The sequence below is a fragment of the Ailuropoda melanoleuca genome, chromosome 13, assembly GCF_002007445.2.
Source record: "Ailuropoda melanoleuca isolate Jingjing chromosome 13, ASM200744v2, whole genome shotgun sequence".
NCBI lineage: Eukaryota > Metazoa > Chordata > Mammalia > Carnivora > Ursidae > Ailuropoda > Ailuropoda melanoleuca.
This window is the reverse complement of record NC_048230.1, coordinates 58,283,107-58,303,397: the sequence shown is the minus strand read 5'-3', so window position 1 is coordinate 58,303,397 and position 20,291 is coordinate 58,283,107. Positions and strand designations below refer to the sequence as shown.

The 20,291-nt window shown below is 37.9% G+C and overlaps 1 protein-coding gene across 4 annotated transcripts in view; it reads left to right on the top strand.

The window, feature by feature from the left end:
- The window catches only part of NCOA3 (nuclear receptor coactivator 3), a 137,046-nt gene that overhangs the window by 66,856 nt on the left and 49,899 nt on the right, over positions 1-20,291 (top strand). For 3 of the 4 annotated variants that reach the window (XR_004619395.1, XM_034639863.1, XM_034639861.1), the window contains exon 2: positions 1,271-1,352. The exons of the other annotated variant lie outside the window; for it this stretch is intronic. The gene's annotated coding sequence lies outside the window, so the exon portion shown is untranslated. The remainder of the gene's footprint in view (positions 1-1,270; positions 1,353-20,291) is intronic. 4 annotated transcript variants of the gene reach the window in all.

The window sequence follows — 20,291 nt, the reverse complement described above, 5'->3', positions numbered from 1 at the left end:
ACCACTAGAATTTGTGGTAGTTAGATTGTTGTTTTATGGTTATATTTGGAAGTTCATAAGGTGAAGGTGAATGTTTTACTGGCTCACTTTCTTGCTGCACCAGAGCCTACCCCACATTTCCTCAAGTGCAAGAATGCTATTTATATGTTCATGTATTTTATTGCAGATTCTTTCTGAAGAACTGCCCCTTTTTCGTCACCCACTTAAAAAAATATTTCCTGCTTTATTTTTTTTTAAAGATTTTATTTACTTATTAGAGAGAAGGAGAGAGCACACATGCAGGGGAAGAGGCAGAGGGAGAGGGAGAGGGAGAAGCAGGCTCCCTGATGAGCAAGGAGTCTTGATGCGGGGATCATGACCTGAGCTGAAGGCAGACACTTAACCAACTGAGCCACCCAGGTGCCCCTAAAAATATTTCTTTTTGGTGACCCAAATGCAGCCTTTCCTAGAAGGGAAGAAAACATCCATGGCTTTTTTCCCCTTCTCTTTTCCTTTTCTCTTCCTTGCTTGCTTGTTTTATCTATCCACCCAGCCATCTGGTAGATATTTATCTTTTTGGACTTGGGTATTTAAGCATTAGCTTCTGCCAGGATACACACACACACACACACACACACACACACACACACACATATACACACACACATATATATATATATATAGAGAGAGAGAGTTATATATATATATATATATATTAAAGATTTTATTTATTTGAGAGAGAGTGAGGCAGGGAGGGGCAGAGGGAGAGGGAGAAGCAGTTTCCCCATTGAGCAGGGAGTCTGATGCAGGGCTCCATCCCAGGACCCTGAGATCACAGCCTGAGCCAAAGGCAGATGCTTAACTGACTGAGCCACCCAGGTGCCCCTTAGTATTGTTTTGAATTGTTATTTGTTTAGCATTCCTTTTGGACAGGTGGGGACACCCCGAATTCACATTACTGATCTGGTTTGATTACTTTTCAGGACTTGAAGTTGGTTTCCTCAGCCCCTGTTTTGCGTTATCCATGTTTATAAACTGTGACAGGGTGTATTGTATATGCCATACCTGACTTTTAAGCAGAAACAGTATTATATGGCAAAATAAGGCATCACCTCAAATTCCTAGGAAGAGGCCTTGTACTTGATGTAGCATGTTTTGTTTTTGCTTGTTTCATATGTCCAGAGAAGGGAACGATGGGGAAGGTTACTTTGTGTGTGACTAATAATACTACTTATATTAAGAAAGGGCAATAAAATCCAACACCACCCCCCTCCCCTTTTTTTGTTTTCAGGATCAAAATACTTGCTGAACAGTGGAGCCACAGACCAAGAAAAATAAGCTCCTACTTGAACGTCATTTGACTGGTTAGCCAGGTAACTCACTTTTACTTTGACTTGATCCTTTGTGATTTTCTGTCTCCACCCTCTGAAGATCCTGACCTTTCCTGTTATGATTTAATCTTAAACTTGTGTCGTATTTCATGTTTTTCTCTCTTTTTTTAAGTTTTATTTATTTATTTGAGAGAGAGAGTGGAGGGAGGGGCAGAGGAAGAGAATCTTCAAGCGGACTCCCCTCTAAGTGCAGAGCCTGAAGCTGGGCTTGATCCCATGACCCTGAGATCATGACCTGAGCCGAAACCAAGAGTCGGATGCTTAGCCCACTGAGCCGCCCAGGCATCCTCATGCTTTTTTTTTTTCTCTTTAATGATAACATTAGTTGAATGACTGGATGGTCCTGAAATAACTGAATATATATGTATATTCATATATTTGTGTATATATTCAAACATAACTTTTGGGGAAGAAGGGAACTGTATGTTAACAGTTTAATATGAGATACTACCCTCCTACCCACTTTTCACTTATGTGTGAATACTTTAATGGTGTTTATTCAAAATCTGAATCAGTCCCACTTGTTTTTACTATTTCTTTCTTTCTTTCTTTCTTTCTTTCTTTCTTTCTTTCTTTCTTTCTTTCTTTTTCTTTCTTTCTTTCTTTCTTTCTTTTCTTTTTCTTTCTTTCTTTCTTTCTTTCTTTCTTTCTTTCGATTTTATTTATTTGACAGAGATAGAGACAGCCAGCAAGAGAGGGAACACAAGCAGGGGGAGTGGGAGAGGAAGAAGCAGGCTGATAGTGGAGGAGCCTGATGTGGGGCTCGATCCCATAACGCCGGGATAACACCCTGAGCCAAAGGCAGATGCTTAACAGCTGCGCCACCCAGGCGCCCCATTTGTACTATTTCACCTTGTGAAAACTAGTTTCCCCAGATTGCTTGTGCTGGCGTATAACATCTCATCTAACTCTTCTCCTAACTCCTCCTGTTGCACCAGGGTAAGAGAAATGAGAATGGAAAAAAGTTGTCTGATAGCCAGGAAAGCAAAATTAAAAGTTAAATTTCTTTTCGTTAATAATACTGTCATTCTTTTGGTTAGCTTGGCTTGAAATCTGAGTCATCTTTGAAACCCCTCCCCCGCCCCTTTGATATATTAGTAATTTAGTAAACAGGTAAGATAGTCTTAGTCTTAGTAAACAAGATAAGTCTGGTTTTCTGTTTTCATGTCTCCTGTATTTGTACCACTTTCTGCTGATATCTTAGCTTCCTAGGCCAAGATCCCATAATTTCTTGCTTGTGTTTGTTCAAATGTCCCTTTACTCCCTCTTATCTACTGTTTCTAGCACTTGAAATTTTGCTTAGAAAATTTCCTTAAGTACGTCCCTTTTAATTAAGCCTCTGTTCTGCTGTAAGCTTTGTGTTTGTATTCCCTGGCTTACAGAAAAAAAGTACAGACTCCCTTCTCTGACATTTGAAACGGTCCTTTATCTGGGAATCTATCTAAATCTCTGGTCTCAGCTCTTGCTGTTTCCCTATAAAATCCTTCAGTTAATTATGGTATATACCCATTGTATTCTGAACATAGTAGAGAACTATCTCCATGCTATTTTTAAAAAAAACCCAAAAACCTCTTTATTTGGAAGTCATTTCCAATTTACAGAAGTTACAAAAATAAAGTATAAAGAACATCTAGATATCTTTTAGCCAGATTTACCCACTTGTTTATAATTTGCATCCGTGTGTGCTCTTACTCTGTCCTTCCCTCTCTCTAGATGCATGCATAGTCCTTTTCTAAACTATTTGAGGGTAAATTACATATATTGAGCTTCTTTCTGCTAATACTACTGTATTCCCTGAGCATAGGGTCATTCTCTTACAGAACTACTGTACTGTTACCAGCTTCATAAATGGATACTGATACAAATGTATGGTCTATCTTCCAGTTTGGTCAGTTGACCTAATAAAGTCTGTTAACAGCATTTCCTTTGCTTCCTGTACAGAATCCAGTCTAGGGTCGGGTATTGCATTTACCATATTTATTTCTCTTTAGCCTCCCTTTTCCTGGAATATTTCCATAGCCTTTGTTTTTTATGGCATTGACTTTTTTTTTTTTTAAAGATTTTATTTATTTATTTGACAGAGATAGAGACAGCCAGCGAGAGAGGTAACACAAGCAGGGGGAGTGGGAGAGGAAGAAGCAGGCTCATAGCAGAGGAGCCTGATGTGGGGCTCGATCCCATAACGCCGGGATCACGCCCTGAGCCGAAGGCAGACGCCTAATCGCAGTGCCACCCAGGCGCCCCATGGCATTGACATTTTTGAAGAACACAGCCCTTCCCCCCTTTTAATAGAATGTTCTTCATTTTATGTTACTCTGAAATTTCTTTGCGATTAGATTGAGGTTATACATTCTTGGCTGGAGTATTGCATAGGTGATGTGATATCCTGAGAAAGATGCATAACTTCTGGAGACACATGATGCCTTCTGTCCCTTCTTGTGGTGTTAATAGTGATTATTTGGCCAAGATGTTGCCAGATTTCTCCACTGTATAGTTTATTTTCCTTCCATGCAATAAGCATTTTGTGGGGAGACAATGCAAATACCATGGTTCTCATCACAATTTGCCATAGATTTAACATTCATTAATGATTCTTATCGGACCTTATTTTTCACTGTGTTGGTTCCAAAACAGTTATTTTCCGATTCCAGCATTCCCTTCATGTTATGAGTCAGCCCTTGACATTATTCTGTAATCAAGAGCCATGTCTGTCAGTTTAGACTCATGAATTCTTAGGTTTTCAATTGATAAATTCATTACTTTACCTACTTATTATTATTATTTTATTTATTTATTTGACAGAGAGAGACAGAGAGGCAACACAAGCAGGGGGAGTGGGAGTGGGAGAAGCAGGCTTCCTGCTGAGCCTGGAGCCTGATGCGGGGCTCGATCCCAGGACCCTGGGATCGTGACCTGAGCTTGAAGGCCAGACGCGTTAACGACTGAGCCACTCAGGCGTGCCTACTCTACCTAATTATTTTGATGCTCTAGTTGTCCTAGGTTTAGAAAGTGGAACTCTTTTTTTTTTTTCTTTTTTAATATTTAAGTGATAGAAAGTGGAACGCTTAATCAGTCTCCCTGTCCTTGTGGTGAGGAATAGTATTAGTGACTAGAATCTTGTAGGGGTTGGGGGAAGGTACCCTCATTGGTCGTGGGTTGACCCTTTCAGTGGACAGAGCTAGTAAATATGCATGCTTATATACACATATGTGCATATACCAACATACTTGTACATAAACACATTCATAGCAAATGCATATACATAGTTTAGAAATCATGAGTTTATATCAGTATGTCCAGCTTCACTCTCTGTCTACAGGGCTTTTCCTCTGCACTTACCATTTCATATTTTTATGTCCCTTTTTATGCTGTGAGAAACCTTGGCTCCCACCATTGTCAGTGCATTTATTTACTCATTTGCTCTATCCTGTAATACATCTCAAATAATTTCAGAGTCACTTTGCCCATTTCACCACAATAAACAAACTTAATTAAAGTGGAGATAAGTGGAGAATTTATGTGTAGTTCTTCACTGCCTTACAACCATGCTGCCCAAGACTGAGAATGAATAAATAAATATTGTATTCTTAAATTACTTGAATCAGCCTTCTCTTCTTCCTTTCTTGCTTTCCCTTTCCTCTCCACTTTCACTTCCCAGTCCATCTTTCTGCATAAGGTAGTTACGGTATACATTTGAAATGAAATTAGGTTCATTTGTTTTTCATTTTTTTTTTTTTAAAGATTTATTTATTTTAGGGAGAGCGTGTGCGCGGGCCCGCTTGTGAGCAGGGGAAGGGATGGCCGGAGGAGCAGAGGGAGAGGGAGAGGAAGAGTACCACAAGCAGACTCCCCACTGAGTATGGAGCATGGAGCCTAATGTGTGTAGTTCGATCTTTCGACCCTGAGATCATGACCTGAGCCGAAACCAAGAGTCGGATGCTTAACTGACTGAGCCACCCATTTGCATCCCCCCTCTTTTTTAAAGGTGGGCTCCATGATGGGAGCTGGGAGACCCAATGTGGGGCTTAAACTCAAGACCTTGGGATTATGACCTGAGCCAAAATCAAGAGTTGGTCGCTTAACTGACTGAGCTACCCAGGTGCCCCCAGTTTTTTTAATGCTCCTTCTCATTCTGATGGGTTTCATTTTTGAATTTGTAGAAAACAAATATGTTTTCAAAAGCTAAAATTATACAAAAGATACATTTCCTTTCTGTTTCCTTTCCATCCCATTTCTCGTAGGTAACCAACCTTGCTGTTCCCCCAGCCCCTTTCTCGTTTATTTTTTACATAGTTTCCATTATGTGCATATGCCATAGTTTTACTCAAGCAATATCCTACGTATAGGTATTATTTAGGTTGTTTCCAGTATTTTGCAATTAAAATAATGCTGCAGTAAATAACCTTGTGAGTATATATTTTTATATCTTGGTAGTGTACCTTTGGAATAAGTTCCTGGAAGTGAGACTATTGGGTTTAAGGGTTAATGTGTATGTAGTTTTTGTTAGATATTGTCAAATCACATTCCATAAGAATTACACCATTTTGGATTCCCACCAGCAATGTATGAGAGTGACTGTTGTGTTTAACCACAGTCACACTCAAAAGTTCTTTAACCCAGCATAATATATTTTTTAGATATATCTACATTATTGAATGTTACCAGTAATTTCTTCTTATTGCTGAGTAGTATTCCACTGTGTGACTATTCTCATTTTTGGCTACTGTGATGAATAAAGCCACTCTGAACCTTCAGGTACAAGTCACTGTGTAGATTTTCCCCTCTTGAGTACATACCCAGGAGTGCAATTGCAGGGTCTTATGTTAAGTGTATGCTTATCTTTTTATTAAAAAAATTCTTTTTGCTTCAATTTTAATTTAAATTCTAGTTAGAAAACTTAGCTTTTATTTATTTCAATTTATAATTTAAATTCTAGTTAGTATATGCTTATCTTTTTTTTTTTTTTTTAAAGATTTTTTATTTATTTATTTGACAGAGACAGAGACATCCAGTGAGAGAGGGAACACAAGCAGGGGGAGTGGGAGAGGAAGAAGCAGGCTCATAGCAGAAGAGCCTGATGTGGGGCTCGATCCCATAACGCCGGGATCACGCCCTGAGCCGAAGGCAGATGCTCAACCGCTGTGCCACCCAGGCGCCCCTGCTTATCTTTTTTTATAAGATTTTATTTGAGGGGGAGAGAGAGTGAGTGAGCAAGCATGAGCAAGCACAAGCTGGGATGGGGGCAGAGGAAGAAGCAGACTCCTTGCTGAACAAGGAGCCCTGTGTGGGGCTTGATTCCCAGGACCCTGGGATCATGACCTGAGCCGAAGGCAGATGCGTAACCTACTGAGCCACCCAGGTGCCCCAAGTGTATGCTTGTCTTTATTAAAAAAACTGTAAAACTGTTTCTGAAGTGGCTGTACCACTTTATATTCCACCTGCAAGATAAAAGAGTTCAAGTTTGAATGGTTCCTATTTGGTATTGTCACTTCTTCAATTTCAGCCCTTCTAATGGGATGATAGTGGTATTGCATTGTGGCTTTAATTTGCATTTCCATGATGTCTAATGATATCAATAATAGTTTCTTACTAACCACACATATGTCTTCTTTCATGAAGTGTCTGTTTAAATGTTTTGCCCATTTTTAAAATTGGGCAGTTTTCTTATTGTAGGAGTTTTAAGAAAGTATATATTCTGGCTACTGATTCTTTTCAGATGTATTGTAAGAGTTTCTTTTTCTTTCTCTCTCTCTCTTTCTTTCTTTCTTTCTTTCTTTGTTTGTCCTTTTTATTTTCTTAATTTTTTTGAACAATAGGCGTTTTGAATTTTCAGGTACAACTTACCAATTTTTTTTCTGTGGTTAGTACTTTTTTATGTACTGAGAGATCTTTGCCTATCTGTAGGTTATGAAGCTCTTCTCCTGTGTTTTCTTATAGAAGTTTTATACTTCTGACTTTATATTTAGGTGTTTGATCCATTTTGGCTTAATCTTTGTGTATGATGTGAAGAAAGGATTGAGGATCAGTTTTTAAAATGTGGATATTCTGTTCCAGAGCCATCTATTTGAAAAGACTCTCCTTTTTCCATTGCATTGTCTTGCTAACTTAATCAGCTGATTGTGTACATCAGAATCTCTTTCTGGTCTTTTTTCTGTTCCATTGATTTATATATCAGTCTTTTTTTTTTTTTTTTTTTAAAGATTTTACTTACCCATTCATTCGACAGAGATAGAGACAGCCAGTGAGAGAGGGAACACAGCAGGGGAGTGGGAGAGGAAGAAGCAGGCTCATAGCGGAAGAGCCCGACGGAAGAGCCCGACGTAAGAGCCCGACGTGGGGCTTGATCCCACAACGCCGGGATCACGCCCTGAGCCAAAGGCAGACGCTTAACCGCTGTGCCACCCAGGCGCCCCCTATATATCAGTCTTAAGCCCACATACATTGTCCTGATTACTGTAGCTTTTATAGTAAGATTTGAGAGTAAGTAATGTGAATTTTTCAACTTTTTTCCTTGTCATGATTGCTTTGGCTAATCTAGGGCTTTGCATTTTGATACAAATTTCAGAACCAGTTTGTCAATCCCTGCAGTTTTTCAGTCACTCTGAGAAACTGTCCTGCAGAATCTAGCTAGCTGGGACATCCTGAACTGTGGTCATTATCTTGTCAATTCAAGGTTGCTGGGCTCTTTTTGGGTTCCTTATCCCTGATGTGGAAATTGTTTTCTGGCAGAAAAGCTTGGGTAGTGGCAGGATTCATGTTGTTGCCCCCCCCCCCCCCGATGTTTCCCTAATCTCAGGGACCACAGTTTTTCACTGCCTGTTCTCTGATATCTGAATATAGTTTGTTGTTATAATTTGTCCAATTCACTGTAGGGTAGAGTTTGTTACTTTTTGGATTGAAGAGAAGTCCCACAATTGATTCTTGAGTTCGTAAAAAAGGCTCTTCTCCTGTTTTGGCTGATTTACAGTTTTTAAAAATTTTTTATTGTTTAGCATAGGTGCCAAAATATGTGGCTTTTAATCATAAAATCTTCTATGAGCATTTTTAAAAAAAGATTTATTAATTTTAGAGAGAGTGTGTGAGTGTGTGTGGGGAGGAGGGGCTGAGGGAGAGAATCTTTAAGCAGACTTCCTCCTGAGTGTGGAACCTGATGTGGAGCTCAGTCTCACGACCCATGAGATCACCATTGAACCAAAACCAAGAGTTGGATGCTCAACTGACTCAGCCACCCAAATGTCCCTGAGCACTTTTTTTTTTTTTTTTGAAGTAAGTTCTAGGCCCCGTGTGGGGCTTGAACTCATAACCCTGATGAGATCAAGAGTTGCATGCTCTACAAACTGAGCCAGCCAGGTGCCCATATTTTATTGAGCAACTTTTGAGGCTATAGGATTAATTTCTTTTTTTTTTTTTTAAAGATTTTATTTATTTATTCGACAGGGATAAGGCAGCCAGCGAGAGAGGGAACACAAGCAGGGGGAGTGGGAGAGGAAGAAGCAGGCTCATAGCAGAAGAGCCTGATGTGGGGCTCGATCCCATAACGTCGTCGGGATCACGCCCTGAGCCGAAGGCAGACGCCCAACCACTATGCCACCCAGGAGCCCCTATAGGATTAATTTCTGTCCAGAAGTTTTCCTAAGGAATATAGGATTGATCTTTAAAAATCTCTTACAATACAAAAACAGTTTTGTATTTTGAGACTAGGAAACCAATCCAAACTCTCTGTACCAGATTTCACATTGGAGTACCGATAAATGTGGGTGATCTCTTTTCTAGGTTCTCCAACTGTACTAAGTCTGTGGCCTGTTTGGACATAACCTTCCTTCTACCTTTGAGCCTTTGGAATAGGTACCAGGCTCACAGGCATTGACTTACATAAATTGCAGTCTTAATTTGTTAATGGTGGGCTTTTCATGCCTGATGAAATAAGAATGATTCTCAATTATGGCCTTCAAGATATGGCCTCAGTTGTCCATTACCCTGGTAAATCGATTGACAGATTTTTACTAAACCTGTGAAGTTAACATTATTGAGATGAGAAGTAGAGAGACAAAGTTTTTACTTTTTTGGGGCGCCTGGGTGGCACAGTGGTTAAGCGTCTGCCTTCGGCTCAGGGCGTGATCCCGGCGTTATGGGATCGAGCCCCACATCAGGCTCCTCTGCTATGAGCCTGCTTCTTCCTCTCCCACTCCCCCCTGCTTGTGTTCCCTCTCTCGCTGGCTGACTCTATCTCTGTCGAATAAATAAATAAAATCTTTAAAAAAAAATTAAAAAAAAAAAGTTTTTACTTTTTTATACACTTCTGAAATTTGAGGTGATAGAATCAGGTGCCACTTAAAGTATTTTCAGTAAGAGTGATTTGTTAAATTGAGGGCTAGCAATGAAAAAGAAAAAGGGGCATCCTCATTTACCCATCAGAAAACAAATAATATTCTAAAAGAACAGTTAAGTTTCCCCCTTCTCTAGTTCATTCAGTCCTGTGTAATTCTGTTTTGTTTAATCTTTTTCTGCAGTCTGCTTTAAAGAAGTTACCTCCTTTAGGTGTACGAGGAGACCCACACAGTTTGAATTAGTCCTCTAGTACGGTTGTAAAATTGTATGTTACTGTAGCTCAGTAGTCCATCAACCAGAGTCTGTTTACTAAAATATCAAGATTTAAAGGTACCTTGTATAGTCTTTTTTTTTTTTTTTAAGATTTTATTTATTTGATAGCACAGTGGGGAGAAGCAGAGGGAGAAGCAGGCATTCCACTGAGCAAGGAGCCCAATGTGGGTCTCTATCCCAGGACCCTGGGATCATGACCTGAGCCAAAGGCAGACGCTTAACCAACTGAGCCAAAGAGGCGGCCCTGTGTAGTCTTTTCCATGAGAATCTTAGACTTCAGAGCAAATACCAGAAAGAAATAGAGCCACCCATTTGGCAAAAGACATTTCTGATGCTCTTCATTCATCTTCAGATAGGAGTTTTCGTCTGCTGCCCTTTCCCCTTGGCCTGAGGATAGATATCCTTTTATTTACTGAAGTGTTTGTGGCCAGTTCTCTCAACTTTTTTCTGTAAATGTCTTTATTTCACATTAATTTTTGAAAGATCGGTTCACTGGATATAAAATAGGGGGTTAACAATTTTTTATTTCAGCACTTGATCTGATCTACCCAAAATGTATTTATTGGGATGGTTTCCCACTCATCTTGATTCAGGGTGCTTTTAAGCGCTGCTTCCATCTGAAGGTGTATCCTTGGTAAGCTTTGCTTTTCCTCCTGTACGCTGGCTGGCGAAAGGCGGTGGAATAGCCAGCACGCAAAACTACTGTTTATAGCTGATGATGTTGGTGATTTTATAGCGTTCTGGGCACTTCACTTCCATGAAGTAGGAATTGGGCTCCGCACCAGGTGCTGCCGCTTCTCTTCCCTGAGGGATGGAGGAAGTCCTTAGGGGCATGTTCTCAGGAGGAGATAGTCACCACTGGAAAGTAGTTCAGCACTTTAAAGATGTTGTTCCACTGCCTTGTTGTTTCTGAAAAGATAACTTTTATCCTTGTTCCTCTGTGTGTATGATCCTTTTCCTATGGCTACTTTCAAGATATTCTCTTTTTATTTTTAAACAGTTTGTGCTGTACTTAGGTCTTATTTTCTTTGTATTTGCTTTCCTTAGAATTCTTTGAGCTCCTTCAGTGTATAGATAGGTGTTTTCATCAAGTTTGGGGAAGTTTTGGTCATTACTACCTCAAGTATTTTATTCTTTTCCTCCTTTATTCTGATTTCTGTGATTCCGATAACATGTTTGTTAGATCATTTGATATTTCTTGCATATACTTAAGGCTCTGTCCATTTTTCTGCAATTTTTTTCTTTCCTTTAGGTTCAGTTCCTTTTTTTGCCATTTCCAATCTGAGCAATATTCAAAAGTAAAATGCTTTTATGTCTCATCTTCTTACAACCATGGTAGAAAGGGGCTTAAGAGAAGCTAATGGATTTATCAAAGTTGTATAACTAGTTTATGGTGTCATTGAATTAGAACCTAAATCTTGATTCTTTGCAAATTTCCGACCCTTTTCTTTCTGTAATTTGTGAACTTTTGTCATAAGTTGCTATCTTGTTAAGTGTTCATGCAGCTATATATAGGAGTAGGGGTGGTGGTAGGGGATTTACTTAACTTTCTGCAATTTTGTAATGTTTAAGTTTTTATTTGCTTTAAAAAATGATTCTCAGTGGAAGAATTTAAGTATCACTGAAATCAGTAATACCTTAAGAACTAATCTTTTAGATGACATTCCCCAGCAGTGAAAATATGTCTATAGTTATTCAACAGAAATTCATTTTTAACCACAGAAGTTTTAAAATCATGAGTTTTTGGACTGTCAGGCTGTTATATCATTCATGGTCTTGGAAATTAACTCTTTGAAGTACAGTCTCTTACCAGTCTCTTTTACTTAATGAAAATTTCTTTTTTTTTTTTTTTAAAGATTTTATTTATTTATTCGACAGAGACAGAGACAGCCAGCGAGAGAGGGAACAAGCAGGGGGAGTGGGAGAGGAAGAAGCAGGCTCATAGCGGAAGAGCCTGATGTGGGGCTCGATCCCCTAACGCCGGGATCACGCCCTGAGCCGAAGGCAGACGCCCAACCGCTGTGCCACCCAGGCGCCCCTACTTAATGAAAATTTCTTAAACCAATTTTTGTGTCATCTTAATTAAAATGAGAGCACTATGTAGTTGGATAAAGGAATGAAAATATATTGCCAAGGTCAGGATAATTATTAAGTGCCTTTATATCACATTTTACTAGCATTTTAGTTTCTAGAAAGTTTAGCATAGCCTTCTAGAGAATTTGATATTGAAAAGGTATTAGTAGCATATGAATAGCATTCTAAATTGTAAGGACTATATCTCTGTCATTCAGTTTAGTTCGAAATTGAATTACTAAAGTTTAAAGATAACTGTTTAATTATAAGTTCTGCTTTTATTCCTTATAATTAAAATGAATCAAACTCATGGACATCTTATAAATAACTGCTGTTATTGAAAAACGAAACAATTTAAGGAAATTGATTTTAGGTTTATATTTTATATATATAGAAAAATGGACATTTGTTAATTTCATTAGTTGTCTGCCTAGATATAACACCCCTTAAATTTAAAGCTAGAAAACACAGTGTTTTGTTTTTGTCTTTTTTTAGCATGGGAACTAGGAGTGGTAATAGTCGCAGTTTGATACCGGTTTTCTGATTAGGATCAATTTCCTTGTTTATAGAACATCACAGGTTCTTTCCAGCTTAAGTGTCTGTGATTGATGGATCTGGTTCCTCATTACAGAGCCTTTTAGTTATCCTGCTTACTGCTTTTCCCTTACTCACTATAAATGCATGCTGATTGCTTAGATAGGAGATGTGAAAGTATTGGTAAGGTGAAGGTACTTTTTTAAAGGTGATATACAGGGATGGGTCAAGAATCTAGTCAGTGGTGATGACCTGGTAAGGGCCATTCTTCTTCTTCTTCTTCTTTTTTTTTTTAGATTTATTTATATTAGAGAGCAAGCATGTGTGCACGCAAGCAGGAGGGGCAGAGGGAGGAGAGAGAATCTTAAGCCGATGCTTTGCTGAGCGTGAAGCCCAAGGTGGGGCTCTATATCATGACCCCAAGATCATGACCTGAGCTGAAACCAAGAGTCAGTTACTAACTGACTGTGCCACCCAGGCGTCCTAAGGGCCATCATTCTTAACTGTTTTCTTTTTGTTAAAGACTAGTAGGAATTTCTAGTTAATGTGACCAGAAAACAGTAACTTCTTACTGGAAACTTAAGCTGAGCCATTGAAAGACAGTTGTTAGAGCAGCTGTAGACAGTGCAGTTACACTCAGATTTCACAAAAAAGGGGAGTAAAATATTTGTTTATTTTTTTTGTAGAAATGGTTAAGAGCTTGGGCTCTGGTACTGGAAAGACTTGGATTTAATCTATAGTTCCATCATTTACTAGATGTATGACCTTGGGTGAGTTATTTTACCTCCCTATATCTGTTTTCTCATGTAAAAGAGGGATAGATGTGAACTCTACTTCTCTCTGTTCTGCATATCAGAGAGCTGAAATAGGGATTAAAATGAGAGTAATAAATGGAATGCCCTCAACACAGTAGCTAGCTCAGGTGTTAGATTAAATATATATTCACTTAACATTAACTCAACATTTTTAACTTAACATTAGTGTTTTTTAATTTAACATTAAAATTATGCGATATTTTATATAAACAGGAGTATATATTATATGTGTTATGAAGTGTACTTCAGAAAACACCTATGGACCCACTACTTAAGAACTAGAAAGTTGTTAGGTATACCAGCTCCCTGTGTGTTTCTCCATCTTAGTCGTCCTGCCTCTGTCCCAGAAGTAACAGGTAATGTAATTCACTTGCTTTTTAAAACTTCAAAAAAAAACCCCACACGTGTGTGTTCATGAACCATGTTTAGTTTTTTTTTTAGCTTTACAAAAATGAGTGCAATGTACTTGCTTTTTATTTTATTTTACTTTTTAAAGATTATTTATATATTTAGAGAGCATGCTCTGGGGGGAGGGACAGAGGGAGAGGGACAGGCTCCCCTGAACTTGGAGCCTGACTTGGGACTCCATCCTTTTACTCGAAGACCACGACCCCAGCCGAAATCAAGAGTCGGTTGCTCAACTGCGACTAAGCTACCCAGGCACCTCTAGTGTACTTGCTTTTTAAAAAAAGTTTTGATTGCTTGTAATATTCAAACATGTTGTGTATAATTTTTTTTTTGCTTCTACTATATTGTATTTTTTTGTATGGCTTTGTTTTTGAATTTGGGATTGATGGTCATTAGAGTGTTCTCTGGTTTTTGATGTATGAATGAAATTTCAAAGAACATTTTTGTGTATTTTGTTGCAAGATTATTTTTATTGCCCTGAAAGTTTTTAAATATATACTTGATTTTAACTGCTGATGTACTAAATTTGCTTTTCCTGTAGAACTTCTTTAGAAAAAGTAAGTTTTCTTATTGAAATAGCCCTCTTTTATTAGCTAATTTATTTTACCATATATGAGTTATTTATTATTTATCACAGGATTAGCTGTATGCACTGCTTTTTTCCTTACACAACTTTAAGTACTTGATTTTAAAAGACAACTTTATTAAAGTATGATTTATATTTGATAAAATTCACCAGCCTTAAATTTATAATTTGCTGAGTTTTGACAAATGTAACCGTTACCACAATCATGATATAAAACACTCCCACCATCTCCTTTGTCCTTTTGTGCAATCAGTCCACTCCGCTGATAGCTGGCAGCCCCTGTTCTGCTTTAAGTCATTAGTTTTGCCTTTTCTGAATTTCACATAAATGTATTCCCCTTATGTATATAATGTACTTTTTGTAATTTTTCCACCGTCCTTGGATATTCTGTTCTTTTTTTTTTTTCTCTTTGCCTTTCAGTTTTGGAAGCTTGTATTGATCTTTAAGCTCAGTAATTTTATTTTATTTTTCTTCCTCAGCTGTGTTCCGTCAACTGATGAGCCCATCAAAGGCATTCATTTCTGTTAGTGTTTTTGATTTCTAATATTCCCATTTGCTTCTTTCTCATTGTTTCCATCTCTCTGCTTACATTACCCATCTGTTCTTGTTTGTTGTCCACTTCTTCCATTAGAGTGCTTAGTATATTAATCATAATTAAAATCCCATAATTGGTTTCCAGTATTTTTAAAAATGTTTTTAAAGAACCTGGCTTCTTTCCTGTTTACTAGAGGCTGCTTTGGATATGTAATCAGAATCTGCTTTCACTTATCAGCGCTTATGATTTCTCATTTAAGAATATAGGTGACCACATAAAAACTTGAGATACGTTCATAGTAACATTATTTATTATAGCCAGAAAGAAGAAACAACTTAAATGGGCATCAGCTGATGAATAGATAAATAAGACATTTCCATACATTAAGTATTCACAAATAAAAAGAAATGAACTACTGATATATGCTACAACATGGATGAATTTGAAAGGATTATATTAAGTGAAAGAGGCCAATCGTAAAGGACTAGATATTGTATGATTCCATTTGAATTAGCTGTCCAGAATACATAAATCATTAGAGACAGAAAGTAGATTAGTGTCTCCCTAGGGTGGGAGAGAGGTGGTGTGAGGTGGGGGAAAATGGGATTAGGGGAGAGAACAGCTAAGGAGTACTGGGCTTCTTTTTTGGGATAATGAGACTGTTCTAAAAATGATTGTGGTGATGGTTGTACAACTCTGAATATATTAAAAGGCATTGGACTGGATACTCTAAGTGTATGGTATGTGAATTATATCTGTATAAAGCTGTGGAAGAATATACCTGATATATAGAAGGTAAGATCTCTGTACTGCCATAAAGGAATTTCTGGAAAAGTATTGTTATTTTTCTCATGGCACTGACCTCAGAATGTTTGCTATCTATCGCAGACATTCCTGGGTTTCAAAAATAACACATTAATTGAACTTACCTCAAGGTTTTCTTTTTTTTTTTTTTTAAAGATTTTATTTATTTATTTGACAGAGATAGAGACAGCCAGCGAGAGAGGGAACACAAGCAGGGGGAGTGGGAGAGGAAGAAGCAGGCTCATAGCAGAGGAGCCTGATGTGGGGCTCGATCCCATAACGCCGGGATCACGCCCTGAGCCGAAGGCAGACGCTTAACCGCTGTGCCACCCAGGCGCCCCTACCTCAAGGTTTTCTAAAACCTTATTCCATCTTTGTTGTAGTAGTCAACCTCTAAATATAGGGCTTATGTTAATTCCAGCACCATATCTTTTTCATGTATCCAGAAAATACATGTCAGAGACTTAAAAGAAAAAATTATTTATTTTAGAGAGAGAGCAAGGGGAGGGACAGAGGGAAAGAAAGAGAGAGGGAGAGAGAATTCTCAGGCAGACTTCTTGCTGAGCGCAGAGCCTGATGTGAGGCTCAATCCCAGGACCCTGAGATCTTGACCTGAGCTGAAACCAAGAGTCAGATGCTCAAATGACTGAGCCACCCAGGTACCCATGTCAAAGACTTTCTTCAAAATTAATTCAAAGCCATACCCAGACTTAACTATACTTTTCTGTTTGTCCATTAAGTGTTTATGAGATGCTTATGGGCATCTTGTAATAGTACTTCCGGAAATTTTGCTCATAAGCGTGTAACACCCATTTAAAAAATTACCCAGAAAGCCATAATTTTGGTGGATCTGCTCTTTTAGGGCTGATGAAGTGCTGTGGTTATAAGCGGAAAAACCGAAGTTATTTTACTTTAGATAATCTGACCACACTTAGTCCCTCGCCCCCTGTTTATTTATTTTTTTTAGGTTTTTTACTTTTAGGAGTCTCCTTCTATGGAAGGAATATTATATTTAAACTGTGCAGATTATATGATGATAGGTAGGAGAATATTAATGCATTTATAATGTAACAGCTTAAACATTTTAGGGGCACCTGGGTGGCTCAGTTGGTTAAAGATCTGCCTTTGGCTGAGGTCATGATCTCAAGGTCCTGGGATCAAGCCCCACGTCAGGTCCCTGATCAGTGGAAAGTCTGCTTCTCCCTCTTCCTCTGCCCTTCCACCCCTGCTGGTTCTCTCTCTCTCAAGTAAGTAAGTAAGTAAGTAAGTAAGTAAATATCTTTAAAATAAATAAATAAAAGCTTAAACATTTAAATTTTATATTCATCAAACAGCAACTTACTGTAAAAAGCAACTTTTTTGAGCATATTTTCCATACTATACAGAGTTGCTTTTTTAAAAAAAATTATTAATTTGTCAGAGGGAGAGAAAAAGGGAGAGAGCATAAGCAGGGGGAATGGCAAGCAGAAGGAGAAGCAGGCTCCCTTTTGAGCAAAGAGCCTGATGCTGGACTTGATCCTGGGACTTTGGGATCATGACCTGAGCCAAAGGCAGATGTTTAACCGACTGAGCTACCCAGGCGCTTCCATTGTTGTGTTCTTGTTATTAAAGCCAAAGACTGAATGTTAAGCTGGTTTGCTTTAGATGAGGCTTTCAGAACATGTAGAGAAAATTGTTAAAATTGTAAGATCCATCTTTGACACGAACAACAAACTATCTAAACTGAACTAAATTCAATGTTTTTCTGCTCTTGGTGAAAATGGATGGAGATAAGGTTTTAGTAGTTGTTTATAGTCAAGGTTCATAAAAAGGGCAGTTTTATTGGATTTGGGAAATATAGACATAAAAAATTTGTCACTTGGTAATAACAGAGCTCTTGTAGTACTTAATTTTGTAATTTAATTAAGAAATATAATTGGCCTAAATATCAGCTCAGTGATCTAAAAAGTGAACTGCTGTACAAATAGTCCAGTTTATACCACTGTTATAAATGGCCTATCATATGCCAAACTCTTAGAGTAATTACTTTCTTATGATTCTTTGTTTCCAAGACCTGTTTTAATAAGAATGTTTTTGAATCTGTGTAATATTTAACATATAAAGCCTGCGTTATTTTGAAGTTGATATTGAAAACCTCTAAACTTCTGACCTTGAGTAGAATTTGCTGTGTATAACCATTACATGCAGCTGCTGGATTCAAAATTGCCTTTTCTGGGATTCTGCTTTGTGAAAAATAGTGTGTATTGGACATGAATGCATGGCAGCTGACATTTATCAAGGATAACAGGAGCCTTACTCATTTTCACATTTTAAAGTAACTTTGAAAGCTTTGCATGTGCACACATGCTCAACATATGTTCCTAAGATTTAAATATATTTTTCATCATGTATCAGTGAAACCAAATTTCAGTCTTTAATGAATTTCAGCATTAAACTTATACTGTGTGAGTACGCAAGCATCTAAAGATCAGCAGTGTAGGGTACTTAATTCACTTGCATAGAATTTTATCTTTCATACTTTAAAATTATTACAAGTAAAAATCTACCTACTTGTATTCTGGGTAGCACTGTTGTTACGTGATGTGTTATTTGGCATTTCTTTCATTCCCCTACTATAAAACTGGGCCCTAATGTAGAAAACTGGATTATAGAAATTATTTTTTTCTAATCAACTACTGGTATGTTGCTCTTCTGTTTGAAAAGATTTTTATGGAGCTAGTTATTTTACTGGAGGGTGATATGAATAGAATTGGAATTGCATAATTTTTAGTCTTGGTTCTTAGCCTTTTAAATTTTCTTTAAAGATAGATTGTGATAATAATTTAAAAAGAATTCTAAAATAAAACTGCAAAATTCATAATGTGTTGGCAAACTTGTTAATTAAAATAACACCTTTTAATGGTTGGCATGGGTTTCAGACACTGCAGCCCTTCAGTATATTGATATGCAGATCACACTGACTTGCTGCAAGGTAACAGGAGACATGCTTGGACTTCTGAAGATAAATTGGCCATGCACAGCGGTAATCCTACTGTCTTTTCATTTCCAGACGTGATTGAGTAGTATAAGGCCTTTGATACCTAGGTCCTAGGTACTAAGTTGAAATTTAATTTTTTGCGTGTGTGTGAGTTTTTACTTGGGCTTTTGATAAGCCTGTTTTGTGCTATGAAGTTACCATGTAAATCGTGGACGTTTTATTACTTAAATAACTCTGAATTTGAAATATAAGAAGGCTGAGTTCCATTTTTTCCCCCCATTTTTCTTTTGGCAGTTAATAAGGAAGTCATTTTATTAAGAGTGATAAACAGTAAAGAGAGTTTTAAATTTAGACTAGTTAAATTGCCAGTGTCTTTATATTTAAAAAAAATGCAAAGCAATTATGAATTTTAATTGGACTTCTCAAAGAAATCATCCTAATCATTTGTGACCTAAGTTCCCTTTCTAATAAGAGGTACTGTTTCTACAAATTCTTTTCACATAGGAATGCACAGTATTAGGGAAGTTTAAAGAAAATACTTGAGGGGTGCCTAGCTGGCTCACTTGGTATAGCATGTCGCTCTTGATCTCGGGGTCATGAGTTTGAGCCCCACATTGAGTACAGAGATCGCTTAAAAAGAAAGTCTTTAAAAAAAAATAAAGAAAATACTTGAAATGTTTGCATAAGAACAGTTTACTACTACTACCAGAACTTCATTCGTGGATATTAGTATTTTTGAGAATTTAGTGCTTCCCAAAAGACATCTCTATAATCCGCTCCTACTTATCAAGGTTTAGGCAATTTGCATAAGTTCTTCAGCCAGTGTGGGAATTAGAAAACTAACATTGTTTCCTGAATTTATGTGGATTGTAAATGTAGTTACTTTATAATCACAGAGGGAAAATTCTGTTTTTTTAATAACCTTGATTCTGTCTGTAAATCATGAGATTCTTTAGGGAGCCATTTGTTAAGACTTCCATGTGCTCAGATAAGCTTTGTTTTGGTCTATGGTTTTAATTGTTCCAGCAACCTTGTAAAGATGTGGTATGTCCTGGGGGTATCTGGGTGCTCAGTGTGGCTCAGACGGTTAAGTGTCTGACTCTGGATTTTGGCTCAGGTCATGATCTCAGGGTTGTGAGATAGAGCCCGGCGTCGGGCTCCTCACTGGGCATGGAGCCTTCTTAAGATTCCCTGTCTCCCTCTGCCCCTTCCTTACCCCTCTCCTTCTCTTTGGTGGTGGTGGTGGGGGGGGCGGAAAGACTATCATATGTCCATTTTAGAGAATAGGAAATTGAGCTTCAGAGACTTAAATTTGGTGATACCATGCAGAGGCTTAGATCAGTTCTGAGGTCTCTCCCCTTTATTTCACTATGCTGCGTTCGATTTGAATTTATCAGTTTTCTTATCTGCTTCACTGATTGTGTGTGTGTGTGCGTGCACTCCGTGTGGTGTCTTGGAATTCATTCTTTATTGACTTTTCAGATACTAATTTAAGTATCCCATGCTAACTGAGTCTAGGATATTTGGTGCTCAGAGAATGGGTGATACTACCTCTTTTTTTATACTTTATAATTTATGAAGGTTTGTA